General features: G+C 43.8%; 1 protein-coding gene across 1 annotated transcript in view; it reads right to left on the reverse strand.

Moving 5' to 3' along the window:
• Positions 1–7322, reverse strand: part of LOC142432346 (uncharacterized) — a 31937-nt gene extending 24615 nt beyond the window's left edge. Inside the window, exons 1-2 of the mRNA XM_075537491.1 lie at positions 7246–7322; positions 6715–6805 (exon numbers count right to left, since the gene is read on the reverse strand). The gene's annotated coding sequence lies outside the window, so the exon portion shown is untranslated. The remainder of the gene's footprint in view (positions 1–6714; positions 6806–7245) is intronic.
• Positions 7323–27077: the final 19755 nt, after the last annotated feature.

Consider the following 27077-nt stretch of genomic DNA (forward strand, 5'->3'; position numbering starts at 1 on the left):
CAGATGCGTTGCCCACGAGCTGTCATTAAGAGTCTGCCTGGCTAGACACAGAGCCCTATCACCCGTGCTCCTGGTGGCTTCCATGGTAACAACTGGGATTCTGGTACAAAATCATCTGAGAAAATTTAATACTCTGAATAAAAGTCAGCTCTGGTGGCAATATAGGAGGGGCCTTCAACACATTCATGGAAATTTTTTTATTATCTTTTAACCCCATTTTTCCATGAGCTTTCAAAGGCTTCTCATATCATAAAAGTAAACCCCATTGCTCTAGAGTCGATTCCAATTCACAGCGAGGCGGTCGGACAGAGCAGACCTGCACATCAGGGTTTCCAAGGCTGCAAATAGGAATGGAAGCCAGCTGCCACCACCTCGTCCTCCTGTGGAGGGGACCTTTGGGTTAACTGCCAAGCACTTATGCCACCAGGGCTCAGTTACTATACAGGTGAGCATGAACCCTGGCACAACGCGAGCTGTGTCATCTTGGGCAAAGTCATAACAGTTCTTTCAACTTGGGGGTTAAGCAGCAGCACGCGTGCACCAGAGACAATGACCAAGGACAAACAAAGAGGGCAGGAGTCCAGGAATGTATTTCACATAGCCATCCCCCTCCCCACAAAACCTTGAAGTCTAAAAACAAAGCAAAGCCAGTGAGCACAGGTCTTAGGGCGATGAGCATTTTGAACGATGGACATGTTCAGAGAGTGAACACTTCCCCGAAGACCTTTCCCTGGAACCTCTGCAGAAACCGCGGTCCCTCAGCAGCATCAAGAAAGTGGACCAGTTCGTGTTGACGTGGCTACCAGATTAATGCTCGGTTGTAATCCAGTGGTGATACATTCAGTTTTCAACAGAGGAGGGGAAAAAGGCCAATGAATATAATATTTTAAACAATTTTTAAAGGTGACATCTCTTTGATGAGAGCCTGCCGTTTCTAAGTATGAGTCCCCATTGAGGGAGCTGCTGAAAGGTGGAAATCTCTTAGAACTCTAATTGGGTTCTTATTACTTTGTGGGTACAATGCAACTATCGTACCAATTTAATTTCTACCAAAAGAGAAAAATAAAATTTGATCAGACATGTGTGATTTCTGTCCATGGAAGCTCCCCTGGAGCCTGGGAAAATCTGTCATATGAGCGTCGCTATGTTCACTAGTGTTGCCTTAGCAATGATATGCAAATTGACATAGACTATTATTACTAAATGGTGTGAAAGCACATGAACTTGGGTCGTTAAGCAGAAAGGTCCTAACAAGGCTATTTCACAATATAAAGAAATGCGGCATATATTAAAAAAAGGGGGGGGGAGAGTAAATATGCATGGATTGGACCACCTGTGAATCCCCCGGCCATGGAACAGGGATGGGCATAAGCTTGCTGTGTGCAGAGTGCAAGCTGAAGTGGGTTGTTGCAGAACCAGCTTGGTTAAAATCTCACACCTTAGCATTTGATCTCCCTTGTGATCCATTCTCAATTTGTTCTGGTGTCTAATATTTCCTACTTTTTATTTTTCAATTGATGTTTTTCTATGTGTTTTTTCTTTTTTGTTGTTTTGCTGGTTGATTTGTATGTTTCCCAGTGTATGAAATCTAGGATAAGTAAATCTAGAGAGACAATAACTGGATTAATTCTTATTGAGAGTACAGGCGAAGAAGTTAGAGAGAAATGGTGAGCTAGTAGCTATGAGAACAAGAAGGATCTAACCCATGTCACAGAACAATTTGTGTATGAACTACTGAACAAAAATTTAATATGCTATGTAAACTTTCACCTAATGCACAATAAAATATCTTAAAAGAAGAATAAAAGAGACACAGAGAGATGCAACAGAAATACTGCCAACAGTGTGCTTGAATGTTTTCAAGTTGGGTTCTTTGATCACTAATTAGAACATGGAGTAAGCCCCATCTTTCTTCCTTAGAGCAGCTGAGGGATTCAAACCATCAACTTTTCTTTCTGTTAACAGTCCAAGCTCTTACTCAGGGTCCCCAGGGATCCTTCTTTGTAAGCATATCTGTTTTAAAGCACTCAAATCGGATCAGTAATTACTCACCAAGCCATTTTATGCCCTGAAAACACTGACAGTCTGCCTCCCACAGAAAGTGAAATAAGGATTTGAATCATCTGTCTTGCTTGTTTTCTATTATGTTTTGTTTCCTAAATCCATTTTCAAAAGAATTTTACCTTGGGGTTCCAGGCAATTTTGAAATCCAGGGACAAGAGAGGTGTGCATAGAGGCTTACGGTGAGAGCAAAAAGAGAGAGAAATCAAAAGCTTCCTAGACCAAAAATAATCTACATACTAAAACAGCAGGATATGTGTGGAATAAAAAAATGACATAACAACATCAACAGCGGGATATAGACGTCCTTCTGAAGAAGCTCTTACTTTGCTTTCATTTTCTTTTCTGATAAAACCACATTTGTCTGGCCGACCTAAAAAGTACCACGCTCATTTAAAACAAATGCCAAAGGGTTACAAAACGAATCACCAAAAAGTCACCAGGAATATGTGATCACGGAAAAGTCTAGTTATAACTCTTACAATATATACAGATTGAAGCTAAAGAGCAAATCAGTGAATTCGAAAGCATGACGAGAAACTCCTTTAAAACACTTAAGACACTAAAGAATTGAGAAGCATGGATGAGACTGAAAAAGTCTAATATTTGTCTAATAGGAATGTCAGAAAAAGAGAGTGCAAAAAAATAGAAGTTTTATTTCAATAAATAGGTAAGAATTTCCAGTAACTAAAAAAACAAAAGACATGCATTAGCTAAAGGGTCCAATAATGAGACTGTCTGCAGTTTCCCAGCCCGCTTTAATCCTCCACTGTTTGTTTACAAACAAACCCATGCTCCCTATCTCATCAGCACAGGCTTGAGGCAAAAAACACATCATAGCAGCCTGCAGATGTGAGTGTCTGCCCAGGGACGCAGAAGGATCCAACCAAAAAGATGTACAGGAGCCATCGCGTCTAACAGAGTTACAGACAGCCCAAAGATTTAAATATCCCAGGTCACCATCCTTTGTTCTCGCTCTTACTGCTTAGTGCTCTCTTGATTCTGCTGTCAGAAAAGGCTTGTCTCAAAAAATACAAAGGAAGAAAAGGCCTCTCTCTCTCACTCTCTCTCTCTCTCTCTCTCTCTCTCTCTCTCTCTCTCTACCTTTCTCCCCTTCCATCTGCCGGCTCCTTTAGTCCTCATCCACTGGTTCCGGGGCATAACATTGTTCTCTGCACTAGAAACGGCAGGCAGTGACTACAGCCAGGGAGACCCCATGAATTCCTTCTTCACCTAGCTCTACTGAAGCTTGTTAGTGGGTCTGTATTCAAACATGTGTCTCTCTTTTTTGGTGCACTGACCTACAAGATGCTCTATACCTTAAAGGCCAGGAGTCTCTCTTTTTGTTTTTTACTCGACTCCAATCTCCCTGGACTACCCTAATCCCTTTTATCACGTTTGTCTTGCTTTCTGTAACTCCCATTATCCCTAAATAAAATGTATTCTCTAATACTCGTGTTTTGTCTTTCATATCTCATCCCTTCTCTCGAAAACCTTACATTAACTACCTAGGAATCCATTATACACATATTTTCTACTTTTCTGGGAGCCCTGGTGGTGTGGTGGTTACAAAAGGTCAGCAGTTCAAAACCCCAGCTGCTCCGAGGGCAAAAGATCCATATAAAGAGTGAAGGTCTCAGAACTTCACAGGGGACATCCTACTTGGTCCTAGCGGGTTGCCTCGACAGCAGCGAGCTTGGTCTTTGGCTTTCTACATTTATATATGCCTAGAAATTTCCATAGCATGTTCAAGAAAAAAACCTATGCAGATTAATTCTGAAGACAAATTTATTTTATAAGCACAAAGACCTATTAACTTTAAAAATTCTTATTTAATTGTTTATAATGGAGCAGTCCAATAGAAATGTGCAATTCCAGATGTTAGTAGTTACATTATTTTAAATAAATAAATAAATTTTAAATAAATAAGTTAGTTTTAGAAGTACATTAATATAATGTATCAAAATGTTATGATTTTAACATATAATCAATACAAAAAGAAAATTACTGATGAGATACTTTTACACCTTTTGGGGTAACATCTTTACAACATGTGCTTATGGTGGATTTCAATTCAGGTTATAACTACATTTCAAGTGTTCATGTCAATGCATGTGAAAATGCAGTTACTGAGCTGGAAAGCAACAGCATTGTTTTTATCATCAGATTGTGACATGCCGAAATAGCCAAACCAAACCCGTGCCATCCAATGAAATTGGTCTCAGGGCAGCCCCACAGCGCAGAGAAGGACAGTGCCCTAAGATTTCCAAGGCCATGATCTTTAGTGAAGCACCTGGTGGGCTGGAATGGCTTATTTTTCAGTGCACAGCCAAGCACTTGACCATTGCCCCAACCCCCACCCCAGGGCTCTCTGTCGGTATATGGCTATGAACTTGAAATGAAATCAGATTAAATTCATGTGAAGTGTAAGAAGAAAACTGTTTTATACGTGAAACCTTATTGTTCTCAGTGTTTTCCAGGTAAACATTCCCAGCAGTCCTCCACTTGAGAACCCACAAGGGCAATTCTACCCTACATATAACGATCTCCTACCAAAACACACACACACAACAAAACACCTCTCTCCTATAAAGGAGCTGTGTTGGTGTTGGTGTTAAGTGTTGGGCTGTGATCAGGTCAGCAGATTGAAACCACCAGCTGCTCTGAGAGAGAAAGACCCGACTTTCTACTTCCATAAAGTGTTACAGTGTCCAAGTACTCCCTCAATGCAAGAACACCTTGTTCTATTAAACTGGCATTCCATGATACTCACCTTCCTGACACATTTGCTGAAGACAAAGCAAATGTGGTGAAGAAAGCTGATGGTGCCCAGCTATCAAAAGATATACCGTCTGGGGTCTTAAAGGCTTGAAGGTAAACAAGTGGCCATCTAGCTCAGAAGCAACAAAGCCCACATGGAAGGAACACACCAGCCTGTATGATCACAAGGTGTTGAAGGGATCAGGTATCAGGCATCAAAGAACAAAAAAAAAAAATCATATCATTGTGAAGGAGGGGAAGTGCAGATTGGGGACCCAAAGCCCATCTGTAGGCAACTGGATATCCCCTTACAGAAGGGTCGCAGGGAGGAGACAAGCCAGTCAGGGTGCCTTGTTGCAATGATGAAATATACAACTTTCCTCTAGCTCTTAAATGCTTCCTCCTCCCCATCACCCCCTCCACACACACACACAATCATGATCCCAATTCTACCTTACACATACAGCTAGACCAGAGGATGTACACTGGTACAGATAGGAACTGGAAACACAGGGAATCCAAGACAGATGATCCCTTCAGGACCAGTGTTGAGAGTGGCTATACTTGGAGGATAGAGGGAGGGTGGGGTAGAAAGGGGGAACTGATGACAAGTATCTACACATAACCTCCTCCCTGGGGGATAGACAACAGAAAAGTGGGTGAAGGGAGATGTTGGACAGTGTAATATATGACAAAATAATAATAATTTATAAATTATCAAGGGTTCACGAGGGAGGGGGAGGGGAGAGGGAGGGGAAAAACGAGGAGCTGATACCAAGGACTCAAGTGAAAAGCCAATGTTTTGAGAATGATGATGTCAACAAATGTACAAATATGCTTGACACAATGGATGTAAGTATGGATTGTGATGAGTTATACGAGCCCCCAATAAAATGATTTTTTAAAAAGAGTAGTTACAGTGTTGGAAACTGACGAGAGGTAGTTCTATCCTGTTCTATAGGGTCGCTGAGTCGGCATTAACTCGATGGCTGTGAGTTTAGAGGGTTTGTTTTTGTTTTTGTTTTTAATCTATAAACGATAGGGCCACTGTGAGTCGGAATTGACTGATGGCAATGCGATTTTGTTTTTTTTTTCATTATAAACTGAAAGGGAGTAAGAATACAAAGCAAACGCATCCACTGCCATGAAATCAACTCCGACTCAGAGCAACCCGATATGGCAGGGTAGAATTGCCCCTGTGGGTTTCCAAGGCTCTAACTCTTACTGGGAGCAGAAAGTCTCGTCTTTCTCCCCGGAAGCAGTTGATGGTTTCGAACTCCGGACCTTGTTGGTTAGCAGCCCAATTCATAGCCCACTGTTAACATGGCTCCCATTGGAACTCACAGCGGCCCCTATATCGGGTTCCCGGAGCTGTAGGCCTTAACAGAGCAGAGAGCCTCATCTTGTCCCCCAGGGTCGGACCCCCCTTCCTAGTAGCGGTACCGTGATTACCCCCCCACCATCAGCACCACTCCAAAAGACACTTGCACGTGGGGCGAGAGTTCAAGGCGCACAGCAAATGAATGCACACCAGTTCTGTGCATGCGGGGCCTGAGAACCCCCAGACCCCCCACCGCCCGGCCATCCACAACACCCCCTCCCTCCCGTCCCAGGAGAAGCCTGGCGTGGACCACCGGGTATGGCGATTCCCATTGCCATCGAGTCTGGTGCCCACTCCATGACCAACTCTCCGGGAGTAGACAGCCCATCCGGGTTCAAGTCCTATTTCATCTCTAATCAATGGGTGCGTCATATAAATTCTCTCTCCTCCACCCCACCCCAGCCCCCCATTGTTAAAGCAGGGATCTCACCACCTCCACACCCACAAAACTGCCCGGACATCAAACTGCTAGACCACAGTACTCCATTCCAAGTATGCCTCTTAGTAATTACCTCCTCTCAACCGGAAGGATTCTTCACCGCAGGGATCCTTCAGTCGTCTGTATCCAGGGCTATGGTGTGAGAAGCCAGACCTGGGTTCTTCCTTTCCGAATCCAGGGAGGGGCAAGAAAAGGGCGCGGTGAGAGATCCCATCGGTTCTTCTCTCCAGGGCAGACCCCAGTGGACCCTGTCCATCCCCAGGCAGGGTCATCAAAAGTCCTGAAGGGTTCAGACTCCCGAGGGATGGACCAGCCCAGGCCCTGGTCCCAGAGCCCTGCCCTGCCCTCCGCCCGCAGGTGCTTGCAATGGAAAGGGGCGCTTGGGAGGGAAGAGATGTGTAAATAGCAAAAAGCGACCATTAGGAGGGGCCACTGCTGTTGGAAGCTGGTGTCTAACAAAAACTGGCTCATTTACTTTCTGCTCACATCCCGCGGGGGAGGAGAGCGGAGGATGCAAACTGCGTCCCCGCTTCTCTCCCACCCTTCATGGGCACCCCTGCGGCCAGTTCCGGCGAGGGCTGGTGAGAGCGCGGGGTTCACTCACCTAGCGAGTCCAGCGGACGCTGCCCAGCACGCTTTTCCGGGACGGAAGTGGGGCGCTGTACGGCGTACGTGAACTACAGTACCCAGAAGGCTACTGGGAGCGGGAGCGTCAAGCCCCGCCCTTTGCGGCTCACGCACTTCCGGCAACGTCGGTAATCCGTTTCCCAGCGTCACTGGGAGGACGCGCGCCCAGGAGCCGCTCCTGGAGCAAATTCAGTAACTAAGGAAAACCCCTCTGAAGTCTTCGTGCTTCCGGACTACAACTCCCTGATTGACGCCTATTTGTTCTCGGGTGCAGGTTGGGTTTGCCCTGGGGTGGGAGTGGGGGTGGGGGTGGGGTGTGTGTGCAAATATGTGTAAAGGGATCGTTTTGAAGGATTAATCATGTAATCCTTGATCAGATGAGTTATATCCAACCACTCCCAGGAGGGTGTGTGGAAACAGGCATCATTCATTACTGCTTTTTTGGCAGATTATTAGGAGACTTAGTCTCAGGTGTTTTGAACGTATTATCAGGAGAGGCCAGTCCCCGGAAGGGGACAATATTCATCTGCACAGACTCAGCCCCACCTCACAATAGCAACACAGAGGGTCAAATTGACACGAGCGTCCTGGAAGATCAGAGAGGAACTTTAAGGGGCAGTGGGTTATGTTCATGAGAGAGAACAACTCGGAGAGGGTGAGGAGGGTGGCCAGACTTGAAAATTGCAATCAGTGTCACTAACTGGGATGTGTAGAAACCGTTACATTGGTATGTTTTCCCGTGAATAATCTCAGCGGCAGTAACCAACGTCGTGTGGTAGTGGAATAAGGAATGATAGGCGTGTAGACCAGTGCAATCGCTTTGACTGTCCAGCTAACCCCACCCATCTGTGATCGGTTATGTCATAATTGGGGAATGGCTGGTCTCTTCGACAAATATGAGGATATCTCTTCATGCGAGTCGTAATACAGGAAGACTATTATTTAGGAGTGACTAGAGCAGCAAGCGATGACAGAAGTGAAAAATCTACAATATATTGTTTCCGTTGCATGTTTTCATTATTCTTTCTGAACCTCAAGCACAGTCTCCCTCTTAGAGTGATCCTTTTTAAATGTATAAAGGATTGTGTGACCTGTGTGTGTTTTTTGAAGACAGCAAATATTTTCATGTATTTGGTATCAATTTATTTGATATGTATGTATGTATTCAGAAAGAGCTAAGCTATTACACTTATGGAGTGGAGTCCATAAGCAAATCCTCAAACCCAACCGACTGCCATCAAGTTGATTCAGACTCACAACCTTCCTCAGAGGAGTTTTAGAGACTACAATAAAATCTTTCCCGGGACATATAACCTAATCTTCCTCTTGGTGTGGCTGCTGGGTTTGAAATGCCAACCTTGTAGTTAGCAGTGTGACCATGAAACAAAATACGAATCCCCTGTCCTGGGGTAGGTTTTGATCCAATGACAGGATCAAACGGCTGCACAAGTCTCCAAGATCGTCAATCTTTAGGGAAGCTAACCGCTCCATCTTTCTCCCAAAAAGCAGGCAGGAGGGATGGAGTAGTCTAACTCACTCAGCCAACATAACTTACTGCCATCAGGCAGATCCAAATCACAACGACCCTGTAGGGCAAAGTAGAGCTGCCCCTGTGGGTCTTCAAGGCTCTAAGTCTTTATGGGAGCAAAAAGTTTTTTTTCTTTCTCCCAGGGTGTGGCTGGTGGACCCCAACGGTGGCCTAGGACACAACCAGAACCAACAGCTCTCACACAAATTACCATCCAGTCCATTCTGACTCATAGCGACCCTAGGGGGCAGGGTAGAAGCGGTCCTGTGCGTTTCCAAGAACCAACATAGTATTGACAAAACAAGCTTCTCCGACTATTTTGAGCAAACACAAGGGTGTGACTGACACACACACACACCCCATACCACACAACCCCAACCTGGAGAAGATTTGGGGAATGACTACCACTCAGAGCAGGAGCTCAAAGTATTTGGAAGCCTTTTTATTTAATGTATCTGTTACAAGAGGTGCTCCTGCCTTCTCCATCCAAGTGATTCTGGGAAATGTATTACAGAACTCTTCCAGAAGTACTTGGGCCACGGGAGGGCGGGCCTTGTGGCTAATGCCCCTGGGGGCTTCTGGGTACTATAGTTCACATAACTCACAAAGGCCTTACATGTCAGCTCAGGGAAAGCAAGGGCAGCAGCATCTCTTCGGTCCAGCAGGTGAGTGGGCTCAGCACTGTCATGCCCCCTCAGAATCTTTGCGAGCTCTGCGTGGGACCGGCCATGCTCAGGTGTCCCTTACCGTCCGAGAGAGGAGCGGCCGTCCAGCGGAGGCTCAGCAGCGGACAGGAATTTCCATCTCTCCGCTTTCTTCTCCCACTTCCTACCCAGCTGCTTCTGCTAGTATTTCATTCAACATAATGTGATCTTATTTGTTTCATTATCTGTAACAGTGACAGCGATCATAGCTACGGGGTAGGGATGTGATCAGAAAGTAAATGAGACGATATTTGTAAACACCAGCTGAGAACAGGTGTGGCCATTCAGCTGAGAACAGGTGTGGCCCATCCTAATGGCCTTTTTTTGCTATTTACACAGTTCTTCCCTCACAAGCTCCCTTTTCACTAGAAGCAGCTGTGGGCAGAGGTCAGGTCAGGGCTCTAGGATCAGAGGACCAGGGTGGTTGATCCCTCAGGAGTTGAGCCCTTTAGCACTTTTAATGATCCTGTTTTTGAAAGGACAGGGTCCCCTGGGATGTCCACTAAAGAAAACCAAGTAGTCTTATTCCAAGCTTTTGATCTTAATCCCTGTGCCTGTAAGACCCGCAGGTAAAATCCAGGCTAAAAATGGTGCAATGGAGAATGGAAATACATTCACGAATATTCATAGCTTTCACAGAATATAGAAACCTTCCCTGCAAGTATGCCCATGAACATGGTGGAGCATAAAACAGACTCACTATCATTGAGTCAATTTGGACTCCTAGCCACCTTATAGGCCAGAGTAGAGCTGCCCCCTCTGGGTTTCCGGTAACTCTTTACAGGAGTAGGAGAAGGCCTCACCCAAATCCCTGGGAGCTGCCAGTGGTTTCAAACTGTTGAACTCACAGTTAGCAGCACAGCACATACCACTGGGCCATCAGGGCTCCTCAGTGGCGCTCACGGGGAGCTGATGTAGGAAAACTGCTTAGACTTAAGTAAATACCTTGAGGGAACGGGTCACCGATCTTCAGCCTCAGGACCTTGGTTTGGGGGACACCAAAGTCAGTTCTCAACAATTCATAAAGACAAGGGTCTACATCCAGGCAGTTGGGGGTTGAAAAGCTTGTGGACGACGATCTGAGGTGCATCTCTGAGTCTCTCCCGTCAGAAGTAAGAGTGATGAAAATCAAAGATGCACAGGAACAGTGAGTCCAGTGGACGGATGGACACTTGAATGCCAATCACCACCACCCTGAGACCAGAAGACCTAGATGGTGCCCAGCTACCACTGCCACCTGCTCTGAAAGATACCACATTAGAAGGCTCTGGAAAGGTGGGAGGAAAAATGTGAACCAAAACTCAAAATCATAATAAAAATCAGCCTGAGTGGTCAGAGAGACTGGTAGAACCCCTGAGAGGATGACACTTAGTCACCCTTCAGGTCTGCAAATGCACACAATGCTTTGGTTCCATTTTCTGCCAAATAACAGGTCCATCCTGGGGGAGAACAGTAACACAAGGGAGCTACGCACACCTTAGAATCCCCAATCATCTGACTTGCACAAGGTAACTTTTACCCACGGACAAAGTTCACAAGGGTTAAGAAAGGAGAAGGAACGGGAACAGAAAACACAGAGAACGAGGGAGGTGGGAAGTGACAGCGCGGGGACTGTGATCAAGGCATGTAGCTGGTACCACATGTTGTGTACTGTTGGTTGGCGGGCAAATGAGATTTTGCTACATCAACGTCCTGTATGCAGTGTTAAGACACGTACTTTCCCGGCCATCCTGTGACGGCCATTCTGTCGTATTTTCTTATGCTTGTGTGTGATAGGGTGTATCTTGGAGGGGCGGCACCATTGGGAGTCATCCTTTTGACCCGTGTTAAGACAGACTGTGCTACTTGTTTCTCGGTAAATAAAACCCAGGGACATTGAGCCTATAAGGAAGAAAATTTTTTAAAGTATGTTCCCTTGTCTGTCTGTGGGGTGCAGAGAATGGGAAGAGCATGTATACAGTTGAATCCTTTATTCTCACATATTAAGGAGCCTGGCAGTCTGGGTTTCTGGGGGTGGAGGGAGGCCCTCACCCTTATGAGTTGGAGGTGAGTCCCAACTATAGATTGTTATCGTTTAGATTGTTTAGATTGTTCCCCACTATACCCTCCCATCACAGTGCTACCTTAAAGTTACCTCTTTTTAAAAAAAAATCATTTTATTGGGGGTTCATACAACTCTTAGCACAATCCATCCATCCATCCATCTATGTGTCAAGCACATTTGTACATATATTGACATCATCATTCTCAAAACATTTGCTTTCTACTTGAGCCCTTGGGACCAGCTCCTCATTTTTCCCCTCCCTCCCTGCTCCCCCTTCCCTCATGAACCCTTGATGATTTATAAATTATTATTATTTTGCCTTAAAGTGACCTCTGACAAGCACGTGGCTGCTTGCTATGTAGCCGCAGCTCTAACTATAGAAGCAGACTTTATCTTTTTGCTCTCTCTTCCCGCCATGACACCTGACAGCCCTTGTGCCTTCAATGCAGGTGTTAGGTTTCCTCACCTGTGAGCCCAGGGACCTTAATGTAGATAGCACCCACCTTGTGACACAGGTAGCTACTGAATATGCATGTCTTATGACTACTTTTAAATGTCCCAAGAGAGTAAATGTTCTCATTTCTCCCAGTCCCATGTCGTCCATCAAGAGGAGCTGAGGTGAGCAGGCTACCATAAAATGTCTAACTCCCTTATTTTTCTCTCTCTCCTTTCTTCCGTATCCTCTGTGACTTGACTATCATCTTTCTATATTATCGCCATACATTTGCTTCTCTGGCCCTTCGGTTGTTGGAGGCTGGCCTCCTCTGATATTTATCTTTAAAAGAAGCTTGTATTAAGCAAAGCACCAAACCATTATACAAAACGGAAACTGAGATGTGTAGGGAACTCGTGCGAGTCGCCTGGCTAAGAAGGGACACATCATTAGAACACGCGACGAGGCATGGCAGCAACAACTCAGTGCATCATCGTTGGAATTCATAGACGTGGCATGCACCCTTAGAGCGGAGACAGCGTACTACAGAGCTGTCCAAGACAGGCATCCAAGAGCTCGTTATTCTTACAAATAGTAAAGAATGGTCATGCCAGAATCACTGTGTATGATTGGAGGATGGTATGTATTATCAAATTCAACTAAAAATAGATTGGTCTACTCTTTTTGAGATGAGATCATATGCTTCAAAAACAAACCATGCATATCCCAGCATGCAACATTCTTCAGTTTACTCTGAGGACATGAAATAAGAATATAAGGGATGTCATTTATAGGCACCTTTTGGGTGAAGCTAAATGGCAGGATAGAAGGAGGACAGGGGTTATACATATTGCCTTGTGGTCGTCAAAATCGGGAACAATTTCTGCCCATCCTCCCACCCTTTCTGGTCATAGGGACAATATAGTAAGACAAGCTGAACATTCGCTTGGTCTTATAGGAGACACTGACATTCAAGGACGTGGTTTGGTCTGCTTTGAGGAGGAGCTGTAGCTACTGGACCCCACGCAGAAGAAGCTGCCCCGAGATGTGATGATGGAGAACTTCAGGAATGTGGTCTCAGTGGGTGAGGGCAGTCTTTCCCTGGAGTGTTTTTATTGCCTCAGAATTTCAAGGTTTCCGTCGGACAGTGTAAGATATGACAAAATAATAATTTGTAAATTATCAAGGGTTCATGAGGGAGGGGAGAACAGGGAGAGAGGGGACAAAATGAGGAGCTGATGCCAGGGGCTTAGATGGAGAGCAAATGTTTTGAGAATGATGAGGGCAATGGATGTACAAATGTGCTTTACACAACTGATGTATGTATGGATGGTGATAAGAGTTGTATGAGCGAGGCACAGGGAATCCAGGGTGGATGTTACCTTCAGGACCAGGAGTGTGAGGAGCAATGCTGGGAGAGTAGAGGGTGAGTGGGTTGGAAAAAGGGAACCGATTACAGGGATCTCCATGTGACCTCCTTCCTGGGAGACGGACAACAGAAAAGGGGGTGAAGGGAGACGCTGGATAGGGCAAGATAAGACAAAATAATAATTTATAAATTATCAAGGGTTCATGAGGGAGAGGGGAGCAGGGAGGGAGAGGAAAAAGAGGACTTGATGCAAAGGGCTTAAGTGGAGAGCAAATGCTTTGAGAATGATTAGGTCAAAGAATGTACAGATGTGCCTTATACAATTGATGTATGTATATGTATGCATTGTGATAAGAGCTGTATGAGTCCCTAATAAAATATTTTTTTAAAAGAGTTGTATGAGTCCCTAATAAAATGATTTAAAATTTTTTCAAGGTTTCACATGATCTTGGAAGGGTGACCTGATTGGGAGGAAATGATTCTACTACCTACAATTTTTTTAATTAAATAAAACAGACTGGAAAATCTCAGGGTTCATGAGGAAAGAAAGAAAGATTGTAGCACACAGCACAGTCTCTGGCCAGCTACATGCATGGTATTGAGTCAGTGGGAGGAAATGAAAGCAGACGTTGACTCAGAAATTGTCTGACCTACGGTTTCGTTATATAAATTTGTATGTATACATCTGCTTCTTGAAATAAGTGGCTCTACTAACCCAGTTCTCTTCCTAAACTCTTGTTGACCTTGAGTTGCCAACGTGGTTCCTGGGGGATGTAAGTCCGGTGGAGCCATTCCTTATTTAAACCGTTGCTTGATAGCATGTTTCTTAGAGTTGCAACTATGTCATCTGACCTTCATGCCCTACTTCTGTAGTGTAGAGAACTCTCCTTCTGCACTCTCCTGGTTGCTCAAATGTTCCAAGGATATTCTCTGTCTCCTATTCCAGCTATCAAAAAACGCCCACGCCCCCTGGTTCCAAACATCTCCACTGTTTCTTCTACAATCCTGTAGGTCTGAAGTAAAACACCACTGTGCTGAAATCAGTATATGAGCTGGGCTGCTTGTCTTTGGGGGCCTTTAGAGATTTCATTTCCTCGGTTTTCACACCTTTTCCAGCCTGCCATCGCCTTGCCTTGTGTCCCCTGTCCTCCATGTTCAAGGTCAGCAATTGTACTTCATTCGGACCCTTCTTCGGTGGTCACAGGTCCCTCCGAGTCTCCTGCCTTACTCTTCCTTTACATCAGTTTCCCAATGTGGGTGACAGCGCATCCTGCAGGGGGAGGGGCAGATGTTGGAACCATCCAGGAAAGTTGTAAAAGCAGATATTTACATTTTATCATGGATTATGGGCTGTGGTACAAACGTTTTTTAATTTAGGGGTGGGTGGGGAGGGATGGATTTGCTGAGTAATTATTTTTTCTTTTCCTGAAAAAAGGGCGGGAAGCCAAGTAGGTTTGGGAATGACCAGATATTGTAGGGTAATGTTCCTTTTTAACATTAGTGGATTGGCAACTTAAATTCCACCTGGCACCTTAATTTTCCTATGCCAAGCAACCTATTAGCAGCATTGAGAGCTAGGACTTAGAAATATTTGTGGGACCATTTTTTTCCCTACTGATTAGACGGCTCTGCCTTGGTTCCCTTTACTTGCTCTCTGTCTTATATAAAATTCTCTTTCATGGAAACTTTTCCCTGTCCCCCTTTCTCCTTTCATGTTCATCTCAGTTTTAAGGTCACAAGACGAGACTTCCCAGTCTGCCCTCTTTAACCCTATAATGCCAAGCCCTCTTTAGCCCTATAATGTCAAGCATGATGTTTTCATGACATTTATTTAAAACCTATCTGGTACCAAAATTATAAAGCTTTTGGAGCCGGCAAAGATGTCAACGGAATTGACCCACTTTGCTAGGACAAATGCATACTGCTAGTCACACATTTTAGCGGCAAAATGCTGGAACAGTGGCACGTGTTTTGACTGTGCGTTTGAGGTTAAGTGGTCGTTGGCGTCCAGTGAATTTTATGATCATTTTCAATCTAGTGAAGTTTTAGTGTTGATATTTTTTGTATAAGTTCATAAAACTGTAGTTTTATGTTAAAGGTAATACTCATAAATATTATATTATATATTTCCGCTTTTTCAAAACATAACGAATTCAGTACATTCATCTTTTGAATCGACAGTGACAAAAATTACCACAGCATGAATTGTGATTTGTTTTATGGAAAACAGCAAATTTATGACCTAGATAGAAGCAGTACAGACTCAGACAAGGAACCAGATGCTAATATGGATGAAATTAGTAAAAAGAAAGAAAGAAAGAAAAAGAGGGTATTACATTTACAAATTTTGATTTTACAATATAAAATTTTAATTATATTGCTATTCAAACTATTTCACTATTACCCTGAGGTCACAAACAGAGGAATATGCAAAAATGTAAATTGCAAGATTGCACCAGTATTTTTCTTCAGCAAATGCAAAGTTCATCTTTGTATCACAAAAGAAAAAAATTGTTTTGTTCAATTTCACACTAACTAAAATGATAAACAAATACATTGTATATTATAGTTTATAAATAAAATAAGTTTTTGGTTTGTTTTTTGTTTAATAATGAAATATGATGAAAAATAATATAGAAATTGATCTACATTTTTAAAATTCTTGTATTATAAATCCATGGACGAATGTGACGGTTTGGTTACATTTAAAAAACATTGCAAATTTTATATATTTCAAATATATTTTGATTGTTGTATATATTGGTAACTATGAAAGTAAAGAATAAAAACAAATTTTCCCCCTGAAATTAAAAATTCAAGAGTTATAGGGTTTAAATCACCATCCTGTCTGTAGTCACCTTTACTCTCTCTTGCTATGTCCAGGACTGAATGAATGACTTGCTCTTGGTTTGTTGATTGGTGTCTCCTTGGGTCCTAGAAAGGTTCTCAAAGATGTCAGGCATCTATCTGTGCTTCTTGGTCAAGAATGCTCTTCTTTGGCTTCCCGAGGCATGGAGATACCTAATAGGTGATGTTCAAACTGGAGTGCCCAAGGTTGTTTTAGAGCAATTTGAGTCTTGTGAAGAGCGTCTAACCAAGATCTACCCTCTGAGGTGTCCTGGTGGCAAGTGCCTGTTTACATGTGTGCACTTGAGCCACATCCTGGGGACACACGTAACCATTGTGGTGGTGAATGTGCCGAGTGGCATGCTTACTGTGGGATTTGTGTGAGAAACTAACACTGAGGGAAATATGGTGAGGACTAATTTATAACAGAGGAATCTGGAAAGCTAGTATTCCACAGTAGGAAAGCCACCACTTTGGTAAGTTAGAGATAAAGTCCAAGTACATGATCCTGCTTTAAATATGGTTCCAACAGATTCTCCCCTTACCAGTTATGCTGCCTTAACATGAGCACATGATTGATTCTATCTCCCTCTCTCCCTACAGAAGCAGACTTTATCCTTTTGCTCTCTCTTCCCACCATGACACCCAGCCCCCCCTCATACCTTCCCCCAATGCAGGTGTGAGGTTTCCTCACCTGTGTGCTCAGGGACCTTACTGTAGATTCCACCCACCTTGTGACGCATGTAACTACTGAATATGCACGTCTTATGACTACCTATGAATATCCCAAGACAGTAAAGATGCTTTCACTTCTCCCACCTCCATGTGGACCATCAAGAGGGACTGAAGTGAGCATGCTACCATAAAATGTGTCAGACTCCTTTATTTTATTCTCTCTCCTTTCCTATTCTCTATGATTTTTCCATAATAAATATTGTCATACAATTGTGCCTACGAAGCTGCCAGATGTTAGAGGCTGGTTTCCACTAACAGGTTTGCCTGTAGTCTTCTATAAGGGAGAATGTGTTGCTCTTACTTACATGTGTATGTGAGGTTTCTGAGGTCTCTTTTTGAGCTGGACTTTTCAAAGAAGAATAAAAATTTCTCCTGAGAGCTGAGACAGTGAACATGCAAACTTCATTCCCCTGAAAAGCCCGAATAGCTGTAGCCCATTCACTCTTCCAAATCCCCCTCCGTGGCACTTCTTGTGCAGGTTGTCCCCTGCATTGTGCTTGAAGGGGCAAATTTGGGGATGAGAGTAAGGTGGTCACCCAGTCAAGTGATGCCTACACTTCTGACCATTTCAACCTTCCCTATGAACAATCTGAAGGACTTAGTAACTTTCAGAATGAATCAGTTCAAATACTTTCAGATCTAAGCCATCATCAGAAACGTGTCTTTCATTATAACCACTGCAAGCATTTCACGAGGGCATAGATTTACCGGTGACTTCAGAAAGCATTTCTTTGCACATATCGTGAGCCCCAAGGGTCATACTTTCTGCTCTTCTTCTTTCTCTGCTCAATGATTTTGGATTTATTTCATAGCCCATGGTGCGCTGTTCTCTTCACTGAAAACCTGTTGAGAGGTCAGCAGATTTTGACAATACCCTGTTTTCAAAGTGACACCTCAAGAGTCTAAGAAGGAGTCTGCACCCTGGTGTTTACCTTTCACAGAAGCGAATTTTTCATCCTCTGATTTTTGCTTTGATAGAATCACGCAGGGTTGGTGGACCCTTGACTCTGTATGGCTTTTCAGTTTCCCGACAGAGGTGTAATCGCCTGCTTCTCTTCTACTTCACAGAGCTTGCTTGGCAAAGCTTGTGTGCTTCCATGACTTGTCCTCAATGTTCACCAACACCCCGAACAGGGATTGATTTAGTCATTCAACTTGTCCTTGTGGAGCAAGCCCTAGGGACAATGGACCCCATTACCTAGAGGGTAGAGGAAACCATGGAAGTGCTACTCCTCACTGATGCTGCACTGAAGTCAGGAAAACATACAACAAAGAAAAATGCCTTAGATGATATGTCTCAAAAACTCTCCATGGAGTTGATGCCAACTCAGAGTGACCCTATAGGATGGAGTAGAACTGTCCCTTTGGGTTTCTGAGCCTGCCAGTCTTTACAGGAGTAGAAATCCTCCTCTCTCTCCCTTGGAGCAGCTGACTTCCAATTGCTGACCTTGGGGTTAACAGCCCAAAGCACAACCCACTGCATAGAACATGAACAGAATCGCCAAACCCACTGCCATCAAGTCCCATCTGACACATAGCAACCCAACAGAACAGAGACTTGTCCCTCGGGGTTTCTAACCCTGTAAATCTTCACAGGTGCAGGCTACCTCATCTTTCTCCTGTTGAGAGGCTGGGGGATTTGAACCACTGACCTTTTTGTTCACAGCCTGACATTTAACCTACTCTGCCTTCCTGGCTCCTAAACAGAATCCTAGCAATTGACAGAGGTGAATTGGCCTCGGAGAAGTCTTAGTATTCTTCATTAAATCCACTATGTATTGGATTTTAAGCAGAAACTTCAAAGGCTAGTGGGTTCTGGGCAGAATGTTAATCCTCATTATAAGATTTACTTAAAAAAAAAACATTTACTTCAGGAGAGTTGTGCTGTGCCCTGTTCTTTTTTTTTTTTTTTCTTTTTTTTTGTGAGCTCAGCTCTGTCATCAAAGATTAGCTTATATTGGCTAAACCTTTTTTCTTGGAGAATCTGAAGTAATTCATTGGCAGTTGGCAGAAGAATGTAGGTCTCAGGTCAACTTGTTTCCCCTTTAGAATATTCTGTCTGATTTGCACGAATATTGTCTGCTTGCTACATTTAACTTAGTAAGGGATCATGTATTTTTCTCCCAAATCTGAGAGCCATTGCAATAATTCCTCTCACTCCCATCAAGTTGATTCTGACTCACATGAGGTCCTATAGGACAGGTTAGAACTACCCCTGTGAGTTTCTGAGTCTCAGTTTCTTAGACACTTGAGTAATATTCCTATTAAATAAGCCAAGACAAGAGTTTTATACAAATTGATTGGGTGTCTGCTAAATTAAGACGGGCAACTTTTTCTCCCTCATTTTTCTTGGAGGTAGATATATGACATTCTATTCTGTAAAAATTTCCCTACAATATACTTTTTATGTCATTTCATTGAGAAATACACTGAAAATGACATCTGAAATATGCAACTTTATTTATTATGACATTACATTTCCTTAAAGTGCTTATGTAGTCCTTTCATGTAGTGAAAAGATACACAGCACAGCCTACAACACGGTGATTCATTTTTATTTCAACATATTTCTCATTCTACCTACATAATATTCTATCCAAGATAATCCCTCTAGCTGAAACGCAATGAAAAATTGTGCCAAGTTAACAATTTGTATCTTATTAACAATTTTTCAACCAAGGCTTGGATTAATAAGTTGAACCGCACGTATTTTATTTGGTGCTGTGTAATTTGTCTTGTTAGAATTTAGCGGAACCCAGTGGACCTACTTTTGGATGTAAAGGCATGCATGAAAACCAGAGGACGTGATATGCATTGGGAAATATTAACTGAACTGCCTCTAGGCTCCATAATGTGACATCCTTGGCGAAGAGTAAAATCTTGAAAATTCAACAAATCCTTCATTGTGTCTATCTCTAAATATTCTTACAGGAAACAATAACTCAAGACAAATGGAGACTGTTTTACAAGCAGGGGTCCACAAGCAGCTTTCCAGCTTACTGTATTTAGGGATGTCGACTATGAGGGGCTTAACCAGGTGTCAGGATTCAACGATAAGTAGGTCTCAGCTCTACAAACAAGGTGACTCCCCCTCTATATTTGGAGGAGAACTCGCTATTTCTCCCGCAGAAGAGAAAAGGAAAAAGTATAATGGATGTACAAAAATCTCCGGTGATGTCTCCGGCTTTGATCTTTACCAGGAATCCTGCTTCAGAGAGAAGTCGCTCACATGGTAGTGATTGGAGGAAACGTTCCCATTACATTTCACTTCTTTGTAAGCATCAGACAGTTCGCATGGCAAACAGTTGCTGAAATGGGTGCTCAGTGTGGTAAAGAATTTAGTCAGAGCTCACACCCGTAAAGCCATGTGACTGGCCACACTGCAGAGAATCCACAAGAATGGGGTAACAACTTCGGGCAGAGAGCAACACTTTATGTTCACTGTAAAGGCCACGCAAAAGTGAAGCCTTATGATTGTGGGGACTGTGGGAAGGCTTTTGTGCGTCCTTTCCATTTTTCAGGACTACCAGAGAATCCACACTGGGGAGAAAACATCCAAATGTGACACACAAAATAAGAAATGTTGTCATAGGGCACCACTGCATGGTGAATACAGGAGAGAAATCTAACAAATGTGAGACGTGAGTGTGGAAAAGACTTTGCTTGTACCTCATATCTTTATATCCATCAGAAGATTCACACAGGAGAAAAATCTTATGTGTGAGGATTGTGGTAAGAGCTTTATCCATCCTTTACAATTTCAGACTCAGCAGAGAACCCGTACCAGAGAGAGACCACACAAATGTAACTTGTGTTCAGTCCAGAAATTAGAATCCAATGGGATTCTAGAGGGAGGGTCTTTGTCTATTTCAGCTTCTAGTTGTAAGCAATAGTTATGGTTCCTGGTTGTGTAAATCCACGTACTTTAATCAGCTAGTGTCTATCTTTTGCTATGTCTGGATAGGGCGGGGTCTATGCTGCTCTTTATATGACTAATAGGCTTAGTGTCTACCCTACACTGCTTTAACCTCACAGAATTGATAAGTTTCATTACATTAAATGACATCATGGAAGGCCACAGAAATAGGGGGTAGGATTTCAACACACAATTTAAGGACACAATTCAAGCTGTGACAGTTCTATCTAACTAAAACTTAAATTTTTTTTGAACTTAAATTTTTTAACTACTAAGAAACAAACTCATGCCACGGAGTCCAGTCAGACTCATAGCAACGCCATAGGACAGAGTACAAATGCCCATGGGCTTCTGAGATTGTAATTCTATGGGAGTATAAAGTCTCATGTTTCTTTTGTGGAGCTGCTGGTGTTTTCAAACTGCTGGCCTTGCAGTTATCAACCCAACTTGTAACCACTATGATCCCAGGACTCCTTTCTAATGGTATGACCCAGTAATTACACCTCTGTGTAAACGGCAGTGCAGTGAATTACTTATTAAGGCTGTTCTTGTCATAGTCCTTGAAAACTCTATCTTGTCATTGCTCTTATAATTAACATTGTAATTGCTATCAAATGACTATGCAAATGAGGTGCTTGTTGAGAGGTGAAAAACGGAGGCACAGAACAGAGATAGAATTTAACCAGGAATGTGAAGTTGAGAAAGATTTTATTGAGGGAAAGAACTCCCGGGAGGGAAGGGAGAGCAGAGAAAGGGACAAGAACATCTTGAGCTCCCGGGTGGGTTCCGTGACCCAACAAGTTAGGTCAGGGAAATCACACCCATTGGTGGGGCGGTGGGATATTTGTAGGATTTGGGTCAAGGACATATGCAAATGAGGTGGAGAAAGCTGCTGGCGCTTGCACTGATAAGGAGAAGGGAGGCTTCTTGGTGTTGCTGCTGCTGCATTCTGAGTCCTTCAGAGACCAGCTTCTTGGAATGTGGGGGAACAGGCTGCACAGTCCAACTCTGGCCTTGAGAGGTGGGGGAAGGGGCTGGGTGAGCTCTGCATGGAGAGATAAGCTCCTTGGAATGCTGGACGCAGGGACTGCAAAGTCCAGCAGATCACCCGCCTTTCTGAGAGACTGGGGGAAGGGGCTGCATGGTATGGACCAGGCCCAAACACTTGTGGCTGACCAAGTAGGTTAGATTGGTAGTAATATAAGGTGCATGACACCTTTGTGGGGGGTTTCACTGCCGTCCAAGTCAATTCTAAGTACAACTGTCCCCTATGGGTTTCTGAGACATTAACTCTTTATGGGAGTAGAAATTCTGATCTTTCTTCCGCAGAGCAGCTAGTGGTTTTGAACTGTTGACGTTGGGGTTTGCAGCCCAATGTGTAACACACTACACCATAAGTGCTATACACATGCAAATACAGTGTTAGAATGAGAGAAGTGGTCTTGGGTCTTCCACCCACCCTCTGTGCTGCTTTCTGAAATTCAAACTTAGTAAAAAACCTTGCTGAGGAATGGAAAAGGAAAGATGCTCAACTCTGGGTAAAAGGAAACCACAGGCAGATTAAATTCCGCTGGGGATTTCATTACATCAGAGATCCTATAGGGCAGGGTAGAACTGCTTCATAGGATTTCTGGGTTTGTCCATCTCTGCTGAAGGAGAGGGCATCGTCTGTCATCCAGAAGAGTGAGTGGGTTCTAGAGGAGAAACCCCAAACTCACTGCCAGCCAGTCAGTTCTGACTCACAGAGGCCACTTTGAGTTTGAAGCAGCTGTGTGTAATTATAAGGAACCTGGGGCGAGTAGTCGTGCCTTGGGCTGCTAACAAGATCCACAGTTGGAACCCACTCATCGCTCTGTGGGAGAAAAACGAGACCTTTTGCTCCCATAAAGATGTAGTCCTAGGGCCAATCCTACTGTGTGTGGGCAGCAGAAAACAGATGAGAGCGTATATGGAGGAATCCTTTATGCTCATATAGTAAGAAGCCTGCCAGGCTGGGTTTCTGGGGTGAAGGGAAGCCTTCACTCTTGTGAGTTAGAGGTGATTCCCAATCACATTCTCATCATTAATAGTGTTCCCCACAATATCCTCCCATCACAGTGTTGCCTTAAAGTGACCTCTTAAAAGCACATGGCTGATTGCTATCTAGCCAGTGGCTCTAACTATAGCTCTCTAGACTCTGAAGACAGCCACGCCCCCTTACCTGCCCTGGCACTGGTGTTAGGTTACTCCTCCAATGAACTCGGGAGTGCTTTAGGGTTAGGGTACAGCCTACTTTGTTACGTATGTGGTTACCTATAATTGGGGGGCTTGCAACCTCCTAGAGAATATATGCCTCTGTTGGAAATATATTCTGTGTTCGGACCCAGATCCTGAAGTCATGATCACGGAGGTGAGCCCTTGCATGCTTTGTCTTGCCTGATGTCTCTTTAATTTTACCCCTCCTCCATTACACAACCGCCCCTTGGACCCATTTGGTTGTGAGGGCTGGTACCCCACATTCTTCCAATTTAATTTCTTCCAGTCAATGCATATATCGTACCTCTATTGAACAGATAGGTCAAGAAGATAATATAAAAATGAAAACCTCTGACTTTTCAAAGTTGGCTTGGCACCCTTATAGTGGGCATAAATCATCTCACACAACACCATCTTATCCGTTACCCATTAGAGAGCATTTGGGCTTTTTGTACCACGTACCTATTGTTAACAGTGCTGCTGTGTATTTCCATTCACATATGTTTTCTATTCTAATTACTGGGTCATACGGCCTATTCTTTGTTTAATTTTTGGAGGAATGTGGGAAACAAAGATTTCTCACAAGTCGTCTCCCCCAAATATATGTTAGACTTAGGACACTGCTTGCAGCTCATGGTAAATGATTGTCAAATTGCCTCCCTGAAGGCAGTCAGCTGTCAGACTACCATCTGGTCCTGCCACAAGAGGAGCCCACTGCCTGCTGTTAAGGACAACGGGCTACTCCTCCCTGAAGGTTTGCAGCCATTAGACTGGTCCCTGTAGGGGTTACACTCTACTGATAATGGTTTCTATGGAGATCCAGAGAATAGGTTTAACCGGTCCAGTGACATCCAAAGTTAGGCTACCATCCTGAATCTAGGATCCACCCATCTTGTCACATGTATACCCCTATGACCTCCCCTTCCTATTACATGGATACCTCTAGATCACCCCCCTCCCATTACTGTTTTACCTAGAGCACAACCCTTTCCTGTGACGTATGTCTTCACCTGTTAATTAGGGGACTTGCATGTCCCCAGAGAATATAAAAGCCTTGGTTAGCAGTAAATATCTCTCTGCATGTGGACCACCAAGTGAGGCTGAGATGAGCATGCTACCATGAAATGTGTCTGACTTCATTATTTCAATCTCCTCTCTCTCATGTTCTCTATGACTTTACTAATCTTTACTAATGACCGCTGTACAATTGCACCTACTGGACCCATGAGATGTGTTAGGGGTGGGTACCCTGACAGAGGAACAATGAAGCTACATCTATACCTCACGGGACGTGTGAAAATGAACTCAAAGTGCTTCAGCAAATTAGATGTAAGACACTAGCCACAAAATTCTAGAACCACAGGACTAAGGCTTTGTGATCTAGTTACTAGGAGTGGATTCTTAGATATGACTCCAAACACTTGGGAAGGTAGAATCATTTCACTAGGCTGTGTCTCACACTCTACCTTGGAAACAGAGCCTAGGAGGAAGACACTATTTAGGTTACTAGCTGGAAAAAATGGTGTGGAGGCAGCATCTGACCTCTTCTAACTTCATAAGGGGGAGGACAAAAAATCACCATCAGCATTAGCCCAAAGCTAACTCTTACGAGTTGAAGGTCATCGATGACTCCACCCTCCAAACTCTTTTACCAATTTGGACACCAACCATGCCTCCCACAGCAATGGCCACACAGAACTCACAGCGATACTCATGGTGATGGCGTTTGTTAGGGAAGTAACTGGTTAAAATTCAGGTTCGACGCAGGATAGTTTTCTCATCAGGGTAGCCTCTTCTGAGCCCTAATTGGGTATGCCCCTCTTTGGCCCTTGCCAGCATTGGTCTGACCTTAGCCCTGGTAAGTGCTAAGTGGCACAGAAATCTTTTAGTGCAGATTGCATAACCAGAGACACTCTACTCCTCCAGTAGACTTCCCGCCAGAAGGTGTTTGGCTCTGTGGGTTTGCAAACCTAGTCCCTGAGAGATACCTAGAGGCACAACACTCCCACAGCAAGCCTCCTTCTCGCTCTGTACACTAGGGAGTCCGCCACTGACTCGATGTGATGTTAGTTCTGCTGCTGTCTCTCGCCGTCTCCAGGGTCACAGCTTTCTCCTGGGTCAAGAAGTTTCAGGAGAGGGATTTTGAACCTAAAGGACAAGTTCCACTTCTCTTTTTTTGTTGATGGTAGTGTCTCCCCTTTCTACTTCTAGGAACTATCATTTTAAGCCTACTGGAATGGAAAACTAACCAATCAAAAGGAGAGGGTTCCGTACAGCTTAGCCGCTTGGTCCCACCCTATGAGGATGCCACCTGCTTGTTTATTTTTCTTGGTATCCTTTCACTACGCAATAAATCACACTCATGAAAACAAAAACGTCTTTTTTTTTTTTAGAATTTGGAGTGGTTTTATTTAACCTTTCTCTCTCCTGTGAGTGGTGATGGGCATCCCAAGCTGAGACCATCTCAACTCGCATAGACACCAGAGACAGGCACTGAAAATGTCTATGCAGATGCACACGGCACAGGAAAAGCGTGTGTGGCCTGAGCGGAACATAGTCCATGAGTACTCCAAGTGAATCACACAAGAGGGAGCTTAGCAGCCCTGACACATCATTTCTATTGAGGCAGCAATAACCTTATCAAGCACCCATGATCCTCAAAACCAATCATGGGAACCCGTCTCCCTCCTAGATGTGTTTTGCTGAGTGTCAGAAGGTGAGAAGGGTCCTCTCAAATCTTCCCTGGAATCCTGCTCATGGTACCTTTACATGAGTGTTTGTACATACGGTTTATACCAGTTTAGAGTACTGCATATACTCGTGTATAAGCTGAGTTTTCCCGGCACATTTTGAATGCAGTTTTTGTGGTAAAATTAGGTGCCTCAGCTGATGTTCGGGTTGGCTTATACTCGAGTGTATACGGTAAATCCTCAAATGAATCCATGAGGATAGACAAAGATGCACATAAGGAGAAAACATGCACCAAAGAATCCACTGAACAATCAGTGAGGGCAGCCCCCTAAGCCACACCTTGATTTTTGAACTTTTGCCTCAACTGTGAGAAAATACAATTTTATTCTTTAAAAACAGCCACTTGTGGTATTTCTCTAAGGACAGCCCTGGGTAACCAAGCCGGTAAAAGCCCTTTAACCATGTACTCTTAAAATAGCATCAAACAACATTCAAACTCATTTGTCCTTACTGGTCCTACCCAGAGGGCCCACCACGATGATGATATACTGTCCCCCAGTATCTTCCTCGGTACAGTTGACCTCGATATACATATACGCACTTAGTTATTCTCCCGACAAGCTCAGTAACACCATTGATCTGATGAGATCTTTTTTGTTTTCCTTTTTAATCTTGAGCAATGGCTGTATCCAGATTGGTAAAAAAAAAAAAAAAAAAGGTTAGAATGTGGAGGTATGCCTGGCATCCACTTCACATGAATGAGTGTGGGGCCAATGATGATTTTTTTTCTCCTCCTAAATTAGAAGAGCAGGCCAGAGAACACACCATCTTTATGCGTTAGCACTTCGGACACCTTCAAAGTGTATGGACAAGCTCTCATTCGGTTGTTGAATATGCCGTGACCTGTTGCCTGGTGAACAGCGGTCAGTCTGCATGGCCACAAGAATCACAAAATATAGTTCTACTGATATTGCTACTACGGACCGAGTAATATTCAGAGCCCCGAGTAATAAGATTCATCTTGAGAACCAGAATCAATGAAAGCAAGCTGCTCTTTTTGTGACCACGAAGTCGATTTCAATTCATACCCAACTGCCCCTAGGGCCTTCTTAAGCTGTGCTCCTTATGGAAGCCAGGGCTTCTCTCCCATGAGGTCAATGCTACACTTGAACCTCCAGCCTCTCCTTCAGCGAGTGCTTGACATTCAGCAACCAGGCCTCCTTTGCAATACCATACTAACCTATTAATCCTACAGATTACAATAATGAGGAACTACATTTAGTTTGTTTCTTTGAATATTAATTTTA

The sequence above is a fragment of the Tenrec ecaudatus genome, chromosome 18 (assembly GCF_050624435.1).
Source record: "Tenrec ecaudatus isolate mTenEca1 chromosome 18, mTenEca1.hap1, whole genome shotgun sequence".
Classification (NCBI taxonomy): domain Eukaryota; kingdom Metazoa; phylum Chordata; class Mammalia; order Afrosoricida; family Tenrecidae; genus Tenrec; species Tenrec ecaudatus.